We start from the raw sequence: 17,139 nt of genomic DNA on the forward strand, positions 1-17,139 counted from the left end.
TATGCATAAATCAAAAAGAAAGTTGATGTCATAATGAATAGTGATGATGACATAATGAATGTGTATATGCATAAATCAAAAAGAAAGTTGATGTCATAATGAATAGTGATGATGACATAATGAATGGTGATGATAAATCTAAAAGAAAGTTGATGTGTATATGCATTAATAAAAAGAAAGTTGATGTGTATATGCATTAATCTAAAAGAAAGTTGATGTCATAATGAATAGTGATGATGATATAATGAATGTGTAGATGCATCAATCACAAAGAAATTTGATGTGTATATGCATTTATCAAAACGAAAGTTGATGTGTATATTATTAATTAAAAGAATGTTGATCTGTATATGCATTAATATCAATGAAATTGATGTGTATGTGCAATAATAAAAAAGAAAGTTGATGTGAATATGCATTTATCAAAAAGAAAGTTGATGTCATAATGAATTGTGATGATGATAAATGAATAGTGATGACGACATAATGAATGGTGATGATAAATCAAAAAGAAAGTTGATGTGTATATGCATTAATATAAAGAAAGTTGATGTGTATACGCATTAATATAAAAGAAAGTTGATGTGAATATGCATTTATCAAAAAAAGTTGATGTCATAATGAATTGTGATGATGATATAATGAATAGTGATGACGACATAATGAATGGTGATGATAAATCAAAAGAAAGTTGATGTGTATATGCATTAATATAAAGAAAGTTGATGTGTATATGCTGTTGTGAAATGTTTAGTTTAAAACGGAAAAGGAAATGTTAAATAGTTTATAGCTGATACTTGAAAAGGTACACAACTTTATTTGTTTTATACTGAAGAACGTCACAGAAAATGCATTTATTTTGAAGTAGCCTTCACGGAAGTTGTGTGTGTATTCTTGCTAGTTTTTGCAGATGAACGTGAGATGCTAGACGTAATCCGTGTCCGCCAGGCCTAAACTGTTCTTTTCTTGTATAAACTGCAGCATAGAGAACAATAAATGTTCTTAGTAAAAGACAAGCGTTTTCGGTCGTCATTCGAAGCCATTCCACTACATTCTGTTAGACGTGCTAATCAAGTTCAGGCTCCACCAGATAGCCTTTACTGCAGACATTACTAAGGCATTCTTGCAGATAGCTCTAACAGAAAGGGACAAAGATGCTGTGAGGTTTTTGTGGCTGCATGGACCTCCAACCAGTGACTGTAAAAATGAGCTGCGCATCATGAGGATGAATAGAGTGGTATTTGGTGTGTCACCCAGCCCATTCCTGCTAGCGGCAACCATAAGACAACATATCAAGCAATATGAAACTGAGCAACCTACAGCTGTGAAGGCACTTAATGAGTATCTCTATGTAGATGATTTCATCTCCAGCTCAGACAGTGTGGAAAAGGCCTTTTCAGTCACCACAACAGCAAAGGAGATTCTGTCCCATGCCAGCATGAATTTGTGCAAATGGGTAACAAACTCACCAGAACTGAGGGCTAAGTGGACAGAAAGTGGACTAGAGCCCACACCAGAAACCGGCACTTGTGGAAATGTACTGAAGGTGTTAGGATTAGTCTGGAGATCTGAAAATTATAACTTTGTGTTTGATCTGAAAGGACTGCTGGACATCTTAAAGGGAAAGGAAACACAAAGAGAAGTGTATTAAAGACATCAGCTCGCATCTTTGACCCCATCGGGTTTCTCACCCCATTTACCATACGGGTAAAATGCCTTTTTCAAGGACTATGGGAAAGGGGAATTGATTGGGATGAACAGTTGCCCCCAGACCTGGCTGAAAAATGGGATCAGTGGTGTGCAGAGCTGCCGTAGCTCCACTTGGTTACAATTCCAAGATGGTACCAAGTTAAAATACAGCCAAACTCACCGACATCCAAGTTGCATGTCTACTGTGATGTCAGCGAAAAGGCATACAGTGCAGTTGCCTATCTGCAAGGAGAGAACGAGGAAGGACAAGTTATCACCAGTTTTGTGGAATCAAAGTCAAAGGTGGCCCCACTAAAGAAAATGACCTTGCCACGCTTGGAGCTCATGGGTGCCCTGATTGGAGCAAGATTAGGGAACAACCTTCTCAAGCCATTGAACATGGAAAGAAATCAGCTTAATATGTGGACTGATTCCATGATTGTATTTCATTGGATACGTAGCACAGCACATAGGTGGAAGCCATTTGTGGCAAACAGAGTGACTGAAATTCAAGGTCTCAGTAATCCAGAACTTTGGTCCCACTGTAGTGGCAAAACTAATCCTGCTGACTTACCCATGAGAGGCCAGAGTGTTGAGAATCTCATCCAAGAGCAGCTGTGGTGGAAGGGACCCACTTCCCTGTCATCGGCTGATGAAGCAAAGAACATTGATGAGGAAGGTGGCTTAGATGAAGTTAACACTGAGCTTAGGTCTAAGTTTCAGGTTGTAGTGCAGCTTACCAGCACTGAAGAAGCAGAGCCACTATTAGACCTAGAGAAGTACAGCAGGTTAAAAACAGTGTCTAGAATAACTGCATGGGTGAAAAGGTTTTAAGCTAATGCACGTTCTGGTCAAAGGATTCAGGGTGAACTCACTTCTGAGGAGCTTACTGCAGCAGAAGTGTATTGGGTGAAGGTGACACAAGGGCATAGTTTTAGCCAGGAAATCTGTCAACTTAAAGAGGGACAAAACCTGAGAAGAGATTCAAAAATCAAAGACCTGAAACCTTTTTTGGATGAAAATGGTCTCATTTGTGTGGGAGGCAGGTTGCAGCATTCTAATATTAGTTACAGGGAACAACACCCATGGGTACTGCCTACAAAGCACAGATACTCTGAGTTAACAGTTCAGTCCTGTCATGAGAGAGTGATGCATTCTGGTGTCAGAGATACTCTAGTGAAAATGAGGGAGAGATTCTGGGTTTTAAGGGGTAGACAGCTAGTCAAGCGGGTGGTGTTACATTGTAACATGTAACACCACCTAACTAAAACTAAAAGTGAGACCAGCCCAGCAAGTTACAGCTCCGTTACCCAGAGATAGAGTCACAGAGTCCCCACCATTTGAAGTTACTGGGGTAGATTTTGCAGGACCCTTGTATGTCAGATCAAGTGGTCAGCCTAAGAAGGCATACATCACACTTTTCACTTGTGCTGTGACTAGAGCAGTACATCTAGAGTTAGTTTCAGATCAGACTACTGAAAGTTTTCTTTTAGCTTTAAAGAGATTTATTGCAAGACGAGGACTATGTCAAGTTATTTACACAGACAATGCTAAGACATTCAAGAGAGCAGAACAAGACCTAAAACAACTATGGAGGTCATTTAAGGAATCAGAGCTTACAGAGTTGTTTACTGAGAAAGGGATCACCTGGAAGTATATTGCCGAGCGAGCTGCTTGGTGGGGCGGCTTCTGGGAGAGGCTTGTAAGATCTGTAAACACATGTCTAAAGAGGGTCCTGGGGAGGGCTTCACTAAACTTTGACGAGCTGACAACCATGCTTGCAGAGGTGGAGGCTGTGCTGAATTCCATGCCTCTTTCTTATGTGGACAGTGATGCATCAGAACCCCAGCCACTCACACCTTCTCATTTTCTAGTTGGGAAAGGCTGACTTCCTTACCACCAAAGACTATGCTTCCTCCATCTCAAGCAATCAATGTGAGTCGAGAAGACATGTGTAAGAGATGGAGATACCGACAGAGACTAATAACCAGCTTTTGGAACAGCTGGAGAAAGGACTACTTGCTGAAATTGAAATCAGCTCACAAGTGTGACATACCCACACCCACTTTGCTAAAGGTGGGAGACGTCATATTGATCGAAGAGGATAATGCCCCCAGGCAGACCTGGAAAATGGGCAGGATAACAGAGCTATTTTCAGGAAGAGATGGACTTGTTCGATCCTGCACTGTTCGTACTACTACAGGAAGTTTGTTAAAGAGACCTGTTCTGTTGATTTACCCTTTAGAGATTAATTAGGTGATAGGCTGAATAGTAATGAACAACAGTTCATTGTTGTGAAATGTTTGTTTAAAGCAAAGGAATGTGTGGTGTTTAGTTTAAAACGGAAAAGGAAATGTTAAATTATAGTTAATAGCTGATACTTGAAAAGGTACACAACTTTATTTGTTTTATACTGAAGACTGTCACAGGAAATGCTTTTATTTTGAAGTAGCCTTCACGGAAGTTGTGTGTCAATTCTTGCTAGTATTTGCAGATGAACGTGAGCTGCTAGATGTGATCCGTGTCCGCCAGGCCTAAACTGTTCTTTTCTTGTGCAAACTGCAGCATAGAGAACAATAAATGTTATTAGTAAAAGACAAGCGTTTTCGGTCGTCATTCGAAGCCATTCCACTACAACATATACAGTTCTGGAGACGTAACAAAAAAGTAACCTTGACCTTTGACCTCCAAAATCAAAATCAGTTCATCCGTGACTCCAAGTGGTTGTGTATGCCAAATTTAACATTGAACATTTAAACCTCCAAAATCTCATCAATTGATCTGCAAGTTCATGTAAAAAAGTTTGCCCAATTTAAAGAAAGTCCCTCCCTGGGGTCCTGTGTTATCACATTCACAAGAATGTGAAGTGCGTACGTATGTAGAGATGGACAGACGACCCAAAAGCATAATACTAGGATACTAGTAATAGTAATACTAGGAACTAGGAACAACTGGTGCTGAGACATAACAAGAGACAAAAAAAGAGGTGGGGGAGACAGAGATAAGCCCTGACAGAGTAGAGAACTACAGACAAAAGACGTGAAATAGTGCCAAGTGTGACCAGAAGAATTGGAAAAAAACTAGAACTATGAAGGACAAACCTTTCTTAAGCAACATGTCACCCAAAAGCTTTCCCCCTCGGAAACACCAAGGCTAACACAAGTGGCCAATAGTTTACTTCAACATTTTTCCCGGGTAGGGGTCCCCACAGAAATCTTAACCAATCAGAAAACTAAATGAACATTGAAGGAGGTATACTCCCTGTTAGGGATCCGGGCATTACCCTACATAGTTTGTGGCTTCATGAACAATATTGTATAATCTCATAGGTACTGGAAGCCACACGTTTCCAACAATGCATCTCTCAATGCCCAGATGTGTGACAAGATTTACATTGAGCGTTGTATTGTCCAGCAGAAAGGCAACAGATGTGTTACTTTTTGACTAGATTTGTACCATAGCAGTGCAAGCATTTTGCCAAGGCTCAATTTCCAGCCACCGCCATGTTTTGAAACCATATACAACATAAATATTACACATTTCACCCAGGTTTCTTCTCTTATTTGATGATTTCAGAAAAAGTAAAAAAAACTCCGGAAATGATCAGGGGATGTAGCTCAGTGGTAGAGCGCATGCTTCGCATGTATGAGGCCCCGGGTTCAATCCCCGGCATCTCCAACAAGTGTTATTGTTTGGTCTGAAGAAGAGTTACAAAAGCTCTTATTCTGAAAGAGAAAAGTATTAAAAGGCAATTTCCTTGTGTTCATGGTAACTAATGCAAAAATCAGTCTAAATGACCACATGTTTTGCAAGATTTGCAGTGAACAGTCCATTGCCCAGTGATGGTGGTATAGTTGTCAGCATAGCTACCTTCCAAGCAGTTGATCGGTGTTGGATTCCCAGCCATTGCAGTAGCTTTCTTTTAGTGATTAACTATGATTTATACAATAGCAGTGCAAGCATTTTGCCATGGTTTGATTTCTAGCCACCACCAGGTTTTAGAATAGAATAGAATGCCTTTATTGTCATTATACACAAGTACACGGTACTTGTGCAACGAGATTAAAGCAATCCCTTTGCAGCGTTGACACAAAAAAATATGAATATAACAGTATAAAATATCAAAAATATAAAGTCAAAGATATAAAGTGTAGTGACTGTCGAGTATACATATAAATCAGCTTGAATAAACATAGATAAGTGTTAACACTCAATAAATAATATTGCACAGTGATGGAATGAAATGATTAAGTACTAATATTAAGTAAATAAGTATTGCACAGTAATGGAAAGGTTAATGTATTAAATATTGCATTGTATGAAATGAAATTGCACAGATTCCAGTGTCCTATGAGGTATTATATAACAGTAACAGTATAACAATAATATTGCACAGTCGGACGGAATGAAGAAGACAGTCGGGGGGGGGGTTGTGGAGTGGAGTCAGTGCATATGTGAGTTCAGGGGTGAGTTCAGGGTCGTTATGGCCTTCGGGAAGAAACTGTTCTTGAGTCTGTTGGTCCGTGCTCTGATGCACCTGTAGCGCCTTCCTGAGGGCAACAGGTCAAACAGATCAGAGCCGGGGTGGGAGCTGTCCTTTATGATGTTCTCTGCTCTGCTGAGGCAGCGGGAGGTGTAGATGTCCGTCAGGGAGGGGAGAGGGCAGCCGGTGATCTTCTGTGCTGACCTTACAACCCTCTGCAGCCTCTCCCTGTCTGCCACGGTGCAGCTGCCGTACCATACTGTGATACAGTAGGTCAGCAGGCTCTCGATGGATGAGTGGTAGAAGGTCAGCAGCAAGTTGGAGTCCAGGTCGTACTTCCTGAGGACCCTCAGGAAGTGTAGTCGCTGCTGGGCCTTCTTGATGACCGCTGTGATGTTGGCTGACCAGGAGATGTCAGCTGAGATGAGGACACCAAGAAACCGGAAGGTGTGGACCCTCTCCACACACTCGCCGTTGATGTACAGGGGGGCTAGGTCGGTGCTCTTCTTCCTGAAGTCAACGATGATCTCCTTGGTTTTCTTGGTGTTCAGAGACAGGTTGTTCTCCGAACACCAAGCTGCCAAGTTCAGGACTTCCTCTCTGTAGGCTGCCTCGTCTCCCTTTGAGATGAGTCCGACCACTGTGGTGTCGTCAGCAAACTTGACGATGAGGTTGTTGTTGTGGGTCGGACTGCAGTCGTGGGTGTAGAGGCAGTACAGTTTGAAGCCATATACAATATTAACGTTACATATTCCACCCAGGTTTCTTCTCTTATTCAGTGATCTCACAAAAAAGTCCAAAAAATCTGAAAATCATTAGGGGCTGGAGCTCAGTGATAGAGCACATTTTGAGTCTCAAACAATCCAGATGTGTTACAAGATTTTCAGTGTATATTGTGCTGTCAAGCGATGGTGGTATAGCGGTGAGCATAGCTGCCTTCCAAGCAGTTGACCTGGGTTCGATTCCCAGCCATTCTTGTGTGGTTGCTTGCTTTATTTGTGAAGATTAGCCAGAAAGGTTACTCGCCCAACACAATTTGGTAAAATATTACATCTCTGTTATGGTCCAACTAAGGGAGCATATCAATCAATTAAGCTGCCTCCATGAGTATCCACAGACACAGGCAGCGCACTACGATTTGAAAATTGCCCGTGTCTGGTAACTGCTTTCAACCAATTAAAAAGTTTATGAACATTTGTGCAAACAGGTATACTTCTAGGCTTTTCAGGTTGTTGTGGCCGAGTGGTTAAGGCGATGGACTAGAAATCCATTGGGGTCTCCCCGCGCAGGTTCGAATCCTGCCGACAACGAGAGGCATTCTTTAAGAGTGGTAGCAAACCAATGACACATCATAGTATACCAATTCACTGATGTGCATTCATTAACAATGATGTGTTATCTGTAAGCCACCAGTGTCCACCAATGTATCTCTTAGCATTTATTTTCAGTCTGTGTTACAAGATTTGCATTGAGCGTTGTATTGTCCAGCAGAAAGAGAACAGGTGTGTTACTTTTCGACTATGATTCATACCATAGCAGTGCAGGGTCCAGGTTTGATTTCCAGCCACTGCCGTTGCATTTACAGGTTTTGAAGCCATATACAACAATAACATTACCCCGGTTTCTTCTTTTATTCAGTGATATTTCAATTTCCTTGCGGGAGTCATCCCAAAAGGATTAATAAAGATAAGTGTATGTCTATCTCAGAAAAAAGTCAAAAAATCTGAAAATCTTCAGGGGATGTAGCTCAGTGGTAGAGCTCATGCTTTACATGTATGAGGACCTGGCATCTCCAGCAGGTATTATGGTAGAGTCTTTAAAAGAGCTGCAACAGATATTACCTCCTGTGGTAATCTGACTGGTAGGGTTATAGAACGTAGTGGTAGACTAAGACCTCCTGTGACACAAACCAAGTAGTATGCTCTCTCTTTTATACCTCAGACTATCAGACAGCACAACAAGCACTTTAACAGTACATGTTTTACAGTTTCTATTTTACTGTATTACATGCTTGTACTGTTATGTTTTTGTTTATTGTATTATACTCCAGTTTTTATGGGTGTTACGGCAGGTGTGAGCATTGTAGAGATTTCACTTCAGACACTTGCAGCAACAGATGCTTTGTTAAACATCAACAGACTGGAAATAGCCTTACTGATGATACAAAGCATAGGAATTAGCAGAGGATTGTTTCGATCCATCGACCTCTGGGTTATGGGCCCAGCACGCTTCCGCTGCGCCACTCTGCTCTGCAACTTCTCACCAGGCCTTGGAGAATCTGTGATTCACATTTTGACGGAAGGTGGCAACCAAGGTTACAACAGCTTACGGGTTGTAAAGTTAAACATTTGGTAGACCTTGCAACTATCTTTTATGTGAGCTACATTGATTATTCACATGTAAGACTTGTGATTGGCTGGCGTTTTAAAAATGTCATTGTGAGTACAAATATAAACATAAGTAAGTAGTCTACCAAGTTTCCTCTTATCATTTTAGTTTGGACACCCAGTGAGGCTTACCACGATGGTTTGGACTGGGTCCACTAGGGTTTTCAGCTGCTCTCGAGCAGACGGCTGTTTTCACTCTGGTTTCTCTTCATAACACACAAGTCTTTCGCCTTTAACTAAAGACTTCCTTGGAGGGGAACGTCGATGAGTTGAAACTATTTTTGGTGGGCTTTGCTGTTTGGCCGAGCCTTTTGTACTTGTTTTTGCTTACCTTTGCTTTTACTCATCAGCTCTGTTTTAATCCCACCCAGAAAAGAGATTTGTGGAGGTCCAAGTGGGAACGAGTGCAAAGAAGAGTGATGAAGAAGCCAAAGGAGAAAGGAGGGAAAGGAGAGCCGGACCTGTTATTGTTTTTAGGGAGCAGATTTACAGCTATACACATAACAGCAGCCACGACCCCATCCAGAAATCCTAAGACTGCAGCTATGGCACGGTTCTGGATGGGATCATACCTCAGAAGAGTGAAGACATTACCCTCTGATCTTAAAGTACCTGTTAGGGATGAGCGAGTACAGCATTATCTGTATCTGTATCTGTATCTGTACTCGGACTGGGCGGGGCCTAACCCGGGAGTGGACAGGATTTAACCCGGAAGTGGGTCGGGTTGTCTTGAAATGGGCGGGGCTTTAACCGGTATGTTATTTTAAGCATGCAATTGATATGGGTTGATCAGAAGCGGGGGGGGACTGTGTTCTACGGATTAAATAGATTTAATAAATTCGAAAATTAAAAAAAGAAACTCTTGACAGTCAGAGACGCAACAAATGAAAAAGGAGAGCCATTGCTCATTGTTCCTCTTATTTATTCCCATTTTTTTCTGTTGCGTGCAGTTGAAGCAGGACATGAAAGATTGCCAGCATGCTCTAATACAACTTTTAATTGTTCCTAATCTGGATTAATTTAACGTTAAACTAGATTTTAAATTTCAGATTAGGAAAGTAACAGCTCCTGCCTTCAGGGCTCGTCCGGAAGCTGAACCCTGGACCTCTCACACCCGAAGCGAGAATCATACCCCTAGACCAACGAGCCTCATAAACACGTCATATTAGAAATTTTCTATCAAGTAAATGTGATCAGTCAGTGACTCGAAAGGCAATTGTTAAGTAGTTTGTTTGGCATGTAGTGTTTTTATGGCTCCACTACCAGATTGAGCATTCTGATTATATTGGACAAAAGACTATTTTTGAAGCAAAACATTTTACCAACATTTGAACTTGAATTTTGGTATAAAGGAAATACAGCTTGGATTTGTTACTGACTTGAAAGGCTATGGTCAGGTAGATTGGCATGGGGTCTTTTCATGGCTCCACTGCCCGATCAGCTTTTCGATCTCATTTGACAACAGGAAACAATTGATACAAAATTTTTACCAAAACACAGACTTGATTTTTTCAGTAAAAAGTGAAAGTAAAATCGGGGGAAGGGGGAATTTTCAAGCCCCACCTGCCCACATCACCCCAACAAAATGCTAATGAAATACGCAACAAGCTTAAAATGCTTCACCCTGTTTAGTTCTGACTCTGGGGACAGAAAGTAGACCTGTCCCAGATGACCTGAGAGGTCTGGGGGGAGGGGGGTCATAGTGTAGTAGCAGATCAGAAATGTATTTTGGTCCTAAACCGTTTAGTCATTTATAAACTAGCAAAAGTACTTTGAAATCAATACTTTGAGGCACAGGAAGCCCGTGTAAAGACTTCAGAACTGGAGTGATGTGATCCACTCTCTTGGTCTTAGTGAGGACCCGAGCAGCAGTGTTCTGAATCAGCTGATTTTTAGGGAGACCTGTAAAGACCCCGTTACAGTAGTCAAGTCTGCTGAAGATGAAAGCAAGGACAAGTTTTTCCAAATCCTGTTGACACATAAGTCCTTTAACCCTTGATATTTTCTTAAGGTGATAATAGGCTGACTTTGTAATTGTCTTAATGTGGCTGTTAAAATTCAGGTCTGAGTCCATGACTATACCAAGGTTTCTGTCTGTCTGTTGTTTTTAACATTGTTGTTTGAAGCTGAGCGCAGACTTTTAATCGTTCCTCTTTTGCTCCAAAAACAAACACCTCAGTTTTTCCTTTATTTAATTTCAGAAAGTTCTGGCGCATCCAGCCGTTAATTTGTTCGATGCACTTAGTCAGTTTATGTATTGGACTATAGTCCCCTGGCGATAAGGTTATGTAAATTTGTTTGTCGTCCACATAACTATGGTAACTTACTTTGTTGTTTTCCATAATCTTAGCGAGTGGAAGCATGTTAAGAACCAGTATTAATGCAAAGAAAGGACTGGAGCATTTATTGGAGAGAATAAGTAGGCTGACACTGAAGTATTGAGACAACAGTGACTGAAAATCTAATTCAATCTACATATCGGTCTTCTTAAAGATCTAAATAGATTTTCTCACCTCAGAGTCATCTGGAGCACGTAACGATTAGCTTCTGTCCCTCTGAATCCTGAGTGACAATCACTCTGCAGTGAATGAGATGCAGTTCCCCCCCCCCAGTCTAACCAAGACTATACTATCAGGGATCGTTTCTAAAGTTTCTGACTTGAGGAATGTGTTTCTAAAGTGTTTGGTCTCGCTGACCACGATGATGAGTCGTGATATTCCTTTCTGAGCGTGAAGCTGACAGAGAGTAATGATTCACTTCATATGCTCTCTGTCATTGATGATCGTTCTTCGCTTCTTTATGGAGCATTGAGGAAGGGAATATGATCAGAGTGGTAGTAGCAGATATGTAGAAAACAACATGTGTGAAGGTAACCAAATATGCTAAGTTAGTCAGTCTTGAAGTATGTTTAGTCCATGGTGGACAAGGTTCCTTGAAAGGGTTAACACCTACCTTCTTGACTTTAATGTCTTATGTCCAGTGTAAAAATGTAAACTGAGTTAAACCATGATTCAATTTTATTTCTACCTTTGCTTTTCCTACTTTGACATGTAAAAAAATGTGCATTGTTTGAAAGCCCATCTCTACACATCCATGTTCCACTCCCACAGGTGTTTCTACTTGACTAATCAGACTGTATGGCCTTTACAGGCTCAGCTTGATTGACATGTATTAAAGGGGTGGAACGGTACACTGAAGTCCCGGTGGACGGGATGGCGTGTTGTAACGAGGTTTGAGTACATACAGCAAATACTTGAAGCCAGGTTTCTCTACGAGTGGATATGGGGCGTTGAAGGTGATGTGGAAATCCTGATTGATTCAGTGATTTTTTGGCCCTATTTGTATTTTGATCTAAAGGCTGGATAACCACTGTAGGGAGGAGACGTTGGACAGTTTTTTTTGTCTCGTTCCAGTGATTGTCATGTCTGGGTGAAGGCGTTGGATATGCGTTAGCATGTTGGATGTATTTCCACTCACGTACCAACAACGCCGACCCACAGTCCTTGTTTTATCCACCACTTTCTCACCTGTACTACTGGAACTGACTGTGAAACCAAAGTTTCCCCGTGGGTTGCCACCACTCGCCGTAGGAGAGGCTGCTCTTCCTCAGTGCTGCTGGCTCTGACTCATATGAAGGGAAATATGGGGCAAAAGGTGAGAGCTTGCAGAACAAAAAAATCTGAACTAAATGTTTAAATTTGCACTTGTAAAAATAAGATTTTAATTTGATGTCACACAATGAAAAAACACACGAGAGCTTGGAAAAAAAATCTGATTTTTTTTAATTTGCACTAGTAGGAAATATTCACACACCGGTATTCTGAATGTAAAGTCACAGAAAAAATATTCACAAATGTGTAGATTGATATTTCCATGAACAGAATGACAGCTGCAAGCGTGCAGTGCAACATTTACTTGTGTACTTTTTTTTACTCCGGTTCATTTTCCATCACAACCATAACTCAGTGATGACATCTTCTCAAACTAATTTGTACCTTTGGACTGAGTCTGTGGAGCTCTGAGCCAACAGGACGGGGGGGAAATCAGGGTTCTATCACCAGATGAGAGACACCTCTGTCTGTCTTATTCATGTAGAAGCTACCGTTAGCTAACTAGCCAACGGCCGGGCCAACTCACAATCGGACTGAAATTTGTTCTGGAAAAAATGCTATTAAACAGTAAAAAAAACTAAAAATAACACTGCAATATATTTCTTGTCCTGCCTATGCACCACCTGTCTGCACTTTGTATATCACATTGCATTTTTCTGGTTAGACACAAACTGCATTTCCTTGTCTTTGTACTTGTACTCTGCACAATGACAATAAAGTTGAATCTAATCTAATAAAAAAAAAAGATGGATGTCTTTGCACAAGAGCAGTACACACAAGTATGCGCCGTTTGGGACGTCATTTTCTCTAACTCCAGTAACTGTGTGCTCAGCAACTTCCTATTATTTAACCCTCTGAGACCAAAGGTCATTTTCATAGCTCATTGTCCGTCAGCTTCTATTTTCTATAAAAGCTTGTAAAACATCAACCCGGGTTTCTACAGTCAAGATATCAACATCATTCTTTTCAGAACAAACTGCGTTATTAGAATATTTGTGCTGCACTGAGGTCACTTGAATGTTAAAAACGGTTGTAGGACCTTAAAGGGAACATGAATCTTCCAGATATGTATTGATATCACACACAGAGCAGTACGAGCTGAGCCAGTCTCCTCTAAAACACTTCTCATATGTCCTGGGAGTCACACTGGGAAGAAATAAACATTAGAACTTATACAACTATGCATTTATTTTTAGCTTAATTTACCCAACAGAACAGCTTCGGAGTCATTGGAATGAGTTGAATCGTGGTCGTCTCGCTCCCCCCTAGCGCCTGTGAGCTGAAACCCCCTTGCAACTTTCAGTCAGCGAGTCTGTTGGACAGGGGCATCCTCCAGATGTTCCCAATTTACCTGTACTACCCGTTAGGGCTTACCAGGTCTGTCCAGAGTCCTCCCCCACACCCTGACCTAACTCACCACCAGATGGTGATCAGTTGACCGCTCCGCCCCTCTCTTCACCTGAGTGTCCAAAACATACGGCCTCAGATCACAACAATTATAAAAATCAATCATTGCTCTAGGGTGCTCTGGTACCACCTTCACTTATGAGCACCCTGTGTTTGAACATGGTGTTTGTTATGGACAATCCATGACTAGCACAGAAGTCTAACAACAGACAACCACTCTGGTTCAGATCAGGGAGGCCGTTCCTCCCAATCACGCCTCTCCAAGTATCTCCATCAATGCCCACGTGTGCGTTGAAGTCCCCCAGCAGAACTATGGAGTTCTGGAGCCCCATACAGGACTCCATTTAAGGTCTCCAAGAAGGCCAAATACCCCAAACTCTTGTTTGGTGCATATGCACAAACGTGGAAAAAATAATGTTCCTTAATAAAAATCGATGAGTGGTCCCTGTCCCACATAGCCATAGTTACACAAGCACATCCTCTGTTTCCCCAAGCACTCTTTACCTAATACCCAATATTACAATACACAAATCCATCAATCTTTATTTTAAAAAGAATGCTTTCCCATTGTTAGTACACGTGAGTGTCACTAGTCTAAAGCCTCCTGTCCACTATCTTGTCGGGATCATCTGGATGCAGCCTTGGCCCTTCACCAGGCGAGGTCCCTGTTACTGAAGCTTCCAGTAATGAACCCATTTTCAAACCAATTCCTCTAAGTGGTTCAGTGCCTCACCAAAGCTTCATTTGCCCTTCACTATCAGCACCTAGTTTCTTGACTTTGTAATGCCTTATGTCTACTGTAAAAATCTAAATTGAGTTGAGCTATAATTCATTTTTATTTATACCTTTGCTTTTCCTACTGTGACATTTCAAAATGTCAAAAGGTGCATTGTTTGAAAGCCCATCTCTACACATCCATGTTCCACTCCCACAGGTGGTTCAAACGTGCTAGTTGTCCCTTAAATTCACAGTTTATTTTTGTAATTTATTGGTGTTTTTCTGTATTTAAAAAAAAAAAAACAGAAAAATTCTGTAAAGTTAACATGAAAATGTATGTAAAAGTACAGATCTGCTTTAGAGTGTATCAAGTCCTGACCATTCCCTGACCGGGAATCGAACCCGGGCCGCGGCGGTGAGAGCGCCGAATCCTAGCCACTAGACCATCAGGGAGTCATATATTCCAAATTTATCTTTGTAGATGTGAGTTTCCTTTTCACTTACTGGAATAACTCATTGTTTTAGGCAAGGAATGGCTCCTGGCTAGAGCTTCAGAAGGAAGGACATGACAGATTACACATCTGTCACATAGTCAGTTTGTATTCTTAAATACCAAGTCTCTTGCTGTTCCTTGACTAGTTGCCCCCCCCTGCTTTGCATCGCTCCAGGTAAGTAGAAAGCAATCTGTTATGCACCTTTGCATTGCACTAAAATGTTAAAATTTGGACCTGAATCTAAATAACATTACTTACTTGACATTCACAGACATTGTTTTATTTGGAAAAAAATGTTGGTTAGGGGTTTAGTTACTGTTTGAAAAATGAAAAGAATTGTTATTGAAATGGAGGCAGATTAAGTATTTATGATCAATGATGTCAACAGGATACATCGGCTGTCGGGGGTTTGATTTAAAGGGAATGGAACTCTTTAAAAGTGTTGGGGTTCAGCGTTAAACTAATGAGGAAGAATTTGACTAATCTAAATCAACCAAAAAAAAGTCTAGGAACTTAGTCTTTCAAATGTTACACCTGTATCTGTCAAGTCCTGACCGGGAACTGAACCCAGGCCACGGCAGTGAGAGCTCCAAATCCTAGCCACTAGACCATCAGGGAGTCACATCCGTCAAATTTTATTTTTGTAGATGTGATTTTTCTTTGTGTGTAATTTAGCATCTTTCTCATCTTTTCTCTCATTTCCTCCCTCTTCCCCTTTTTCCTCTTCTCCCCCCCCCCTTACAGACTATTGTTCCCCAGCTTTGACGCAATGGATAATGTGTCTGATTACAAATCAGAAGATTCTAGGTCTGATTCCTGGCTAGCTCGTAGTGCTCTTTAGCGACTAAATCTCTTGTTTGTCATTTCCAACTTCACCCCCCAGGACAAACTCTACAAATAAAATGTACATCTACAAAGTGCCAAATGATGAGTAATTATCTTTTCAACATGTGTGTAGTCATCTAAGCCTCTTGGTGTCAGTCAACTACAGCAATAATCAAGCTTTTGTTGTTGGTTTTCTGTTTTTGCTCGCTAATCATTTTTCCTTGAAAATAAAAATTGTCCCTGAAGGACAGAATCAGCAGTGCTAGATAAACCATCCATGACATTTTCATTTGTTAGTCAACAATCAGAGAAAGCGGGAAAATATCAGTAGAGTTGATATTCAGAGTTCCCACTATGCTTTCGCAATAACAAGTCCCTACTGCTACCAAGTGGCTGTGATCGTATAGTGGTTAGTACTCTGCGTTGTGGCTGCAGCAACCCCTGTTCGAATCTGGGTCACGGCAGCTTTGTAAAGCTAGTCCTCTGTTATGTCTCCAAATTGTTCCATCCTCTGCTTCATTTTACATTGTTGGCGCAGTTGGCTGTTAACTGAAAGGGTGATGGTTCAAGTCCACCCAGGGATGTTTGTTGCTTAAATACCCAGGAGTGAGCCGACTCTGGTGTTTATCATTCTGCAGAAGACCAAAGAGCAGCCCAAAGATAACTTATGCCTTATGTCTATCAGAAGGTACAGTTCTGCAAACAATGTACATATTAATCTTTGCTGTCATTGGTATGCAGGTCACTTGATGTAATACAAGCAAATACATAAGGCCCCACCCAACAGTTCTGTGATACGTGATACGATTGATGTGCCAAATGTTAAGCTTAGGCATTACTCGTTAGTATAATGGACAGTATCTCCGCCTGTCAGGCGGAAGACCGGTTTTCAATTTCCCAACGGGGAGAATTTTCTACCAGCTGCTAACCAAAAGAAGCAGGAATCAATAGTAGGAGAGAGGAGGGGGGCGAGAAGGGAAGAAGTTGCGTAAGTAATATGCATTAATGGGATGACCTTGCATACAGATGGAGAGAAGTAGGAGGAGAGAGGTGCTTAGTGCATCATGGGAAGTCCCCTGGCAGTCTAGGCCTATAGCAGCACAACTAAGGGATGGTTCAGGACTCACCCGAGCCTGCCCTAACTATAAGCTGTATCAAAGAGGAAAGTCTTAAACCTACTCTTACATGTGGAGATGGTGTCTGCCACCTGAACCCAAACTGGAACCTGGTTCCACAGGAGAGGAGCTTGATAGCTGAACGCTCCGGCTCTCATTCTACTTTTGGAGACTCTAGGAACCACAGGTGGGGTAGTAAGGTATTACTATTATTTTTAGACAGGATCTTCCTGAACTCCTGAATGTGATGACTACTGCATTGTGGAAACTTTGGTAGGACTGGCCTGAAGGTTATCAAGAGTTTGATTGTGTGAAGTCAACACAAACAAAGCAATGTGTTCCCACCCAGTTTCAAACAGGGGACCTTTGCGCATGAGGCAAACATGATCACCACTACACTACAGATTACTG

At 41.4% G+C, this 17,139-nt stretch overlaps 5 non-coding genes across 5 annotated transcripts; 4 read left to right on the forward strand and 1 right to left on the reverse strand.

The window, feature by feature from the left end:
• The first annotated feature begins 5,295 nt into the window (after positions 1-5,295).
• Positions 5,296-5,367, forward strand: trnaa-cgc (transfer RNA alanine (anticodon CGC)). The gene has a single exon. It is a non-coding gene; the product is annotated as a tRNA-Ala (tRNA).
• Positions 5,368-7,400: 2,033 nt separating this feature from the next.
• Positions 7,401-7,482, forward strand: trnas-aga (transfer RNA serine (anticodon AGA)). Its single transcript has one exon. It is a non-coding gene; the product is annotated as a tRNA-Ser (tRNA).
• Positions 7,483-8,751: 1,269 nt separating this feature from the next.
• Positions 8,752-8,867, forward strand: LOC116681596 (U5 spliceosomal RNA). Its single transcript, XR_004330048.1, has one exon. It is a non-coding gene; the product is annotated as a U5 spliceosomal RNA (small nuclear RNA).
• Positions 8,868-11,178: 2,311 nt separating this feature from the next.
• LOC116681595 (small nucleolar RNA U3) lies at positions 11,179-11,394 on the forward strand. The gene has a single exon (XR_004330047.1). It is a non-coding gene; the product is annotated as a small nucleolar RNA U3 (small nucleolar RNA).
• Positions 11,395-14,675: 3,281 nt separating this feature from the next.
• Positions 14,676-14,747, reverse strand: trnae-cuc (transfer RNA glutamic acid (anticodon CUC)). The gene has a single exon. It is a non-coding gene; the product is annotated as a tRNA-Glu (tRNA).
• Between the last annotated feature and the right edge of the window lie 2,392 nt (positions 14,748-17,139).

This window comes from Etheostoma spectabile, unplaced genomic scaffold (genome assembly GCF_008692095.1).
Source record: "Etheostoma spectabile isolate EspeVRDwgs_2016 unplaced genomic scaffold, UIUC_Espe_1.0 scaffold00018651, whole genome shotgun sequence".
In the NCBI taxonomy this organism is placed as follows: domain Eukaryota; kingdom Metazoa; phylum Chordata; class Actinopteri; order Perciformes; family Percidae; genus Etheostoma; species Etheostoma spectabile.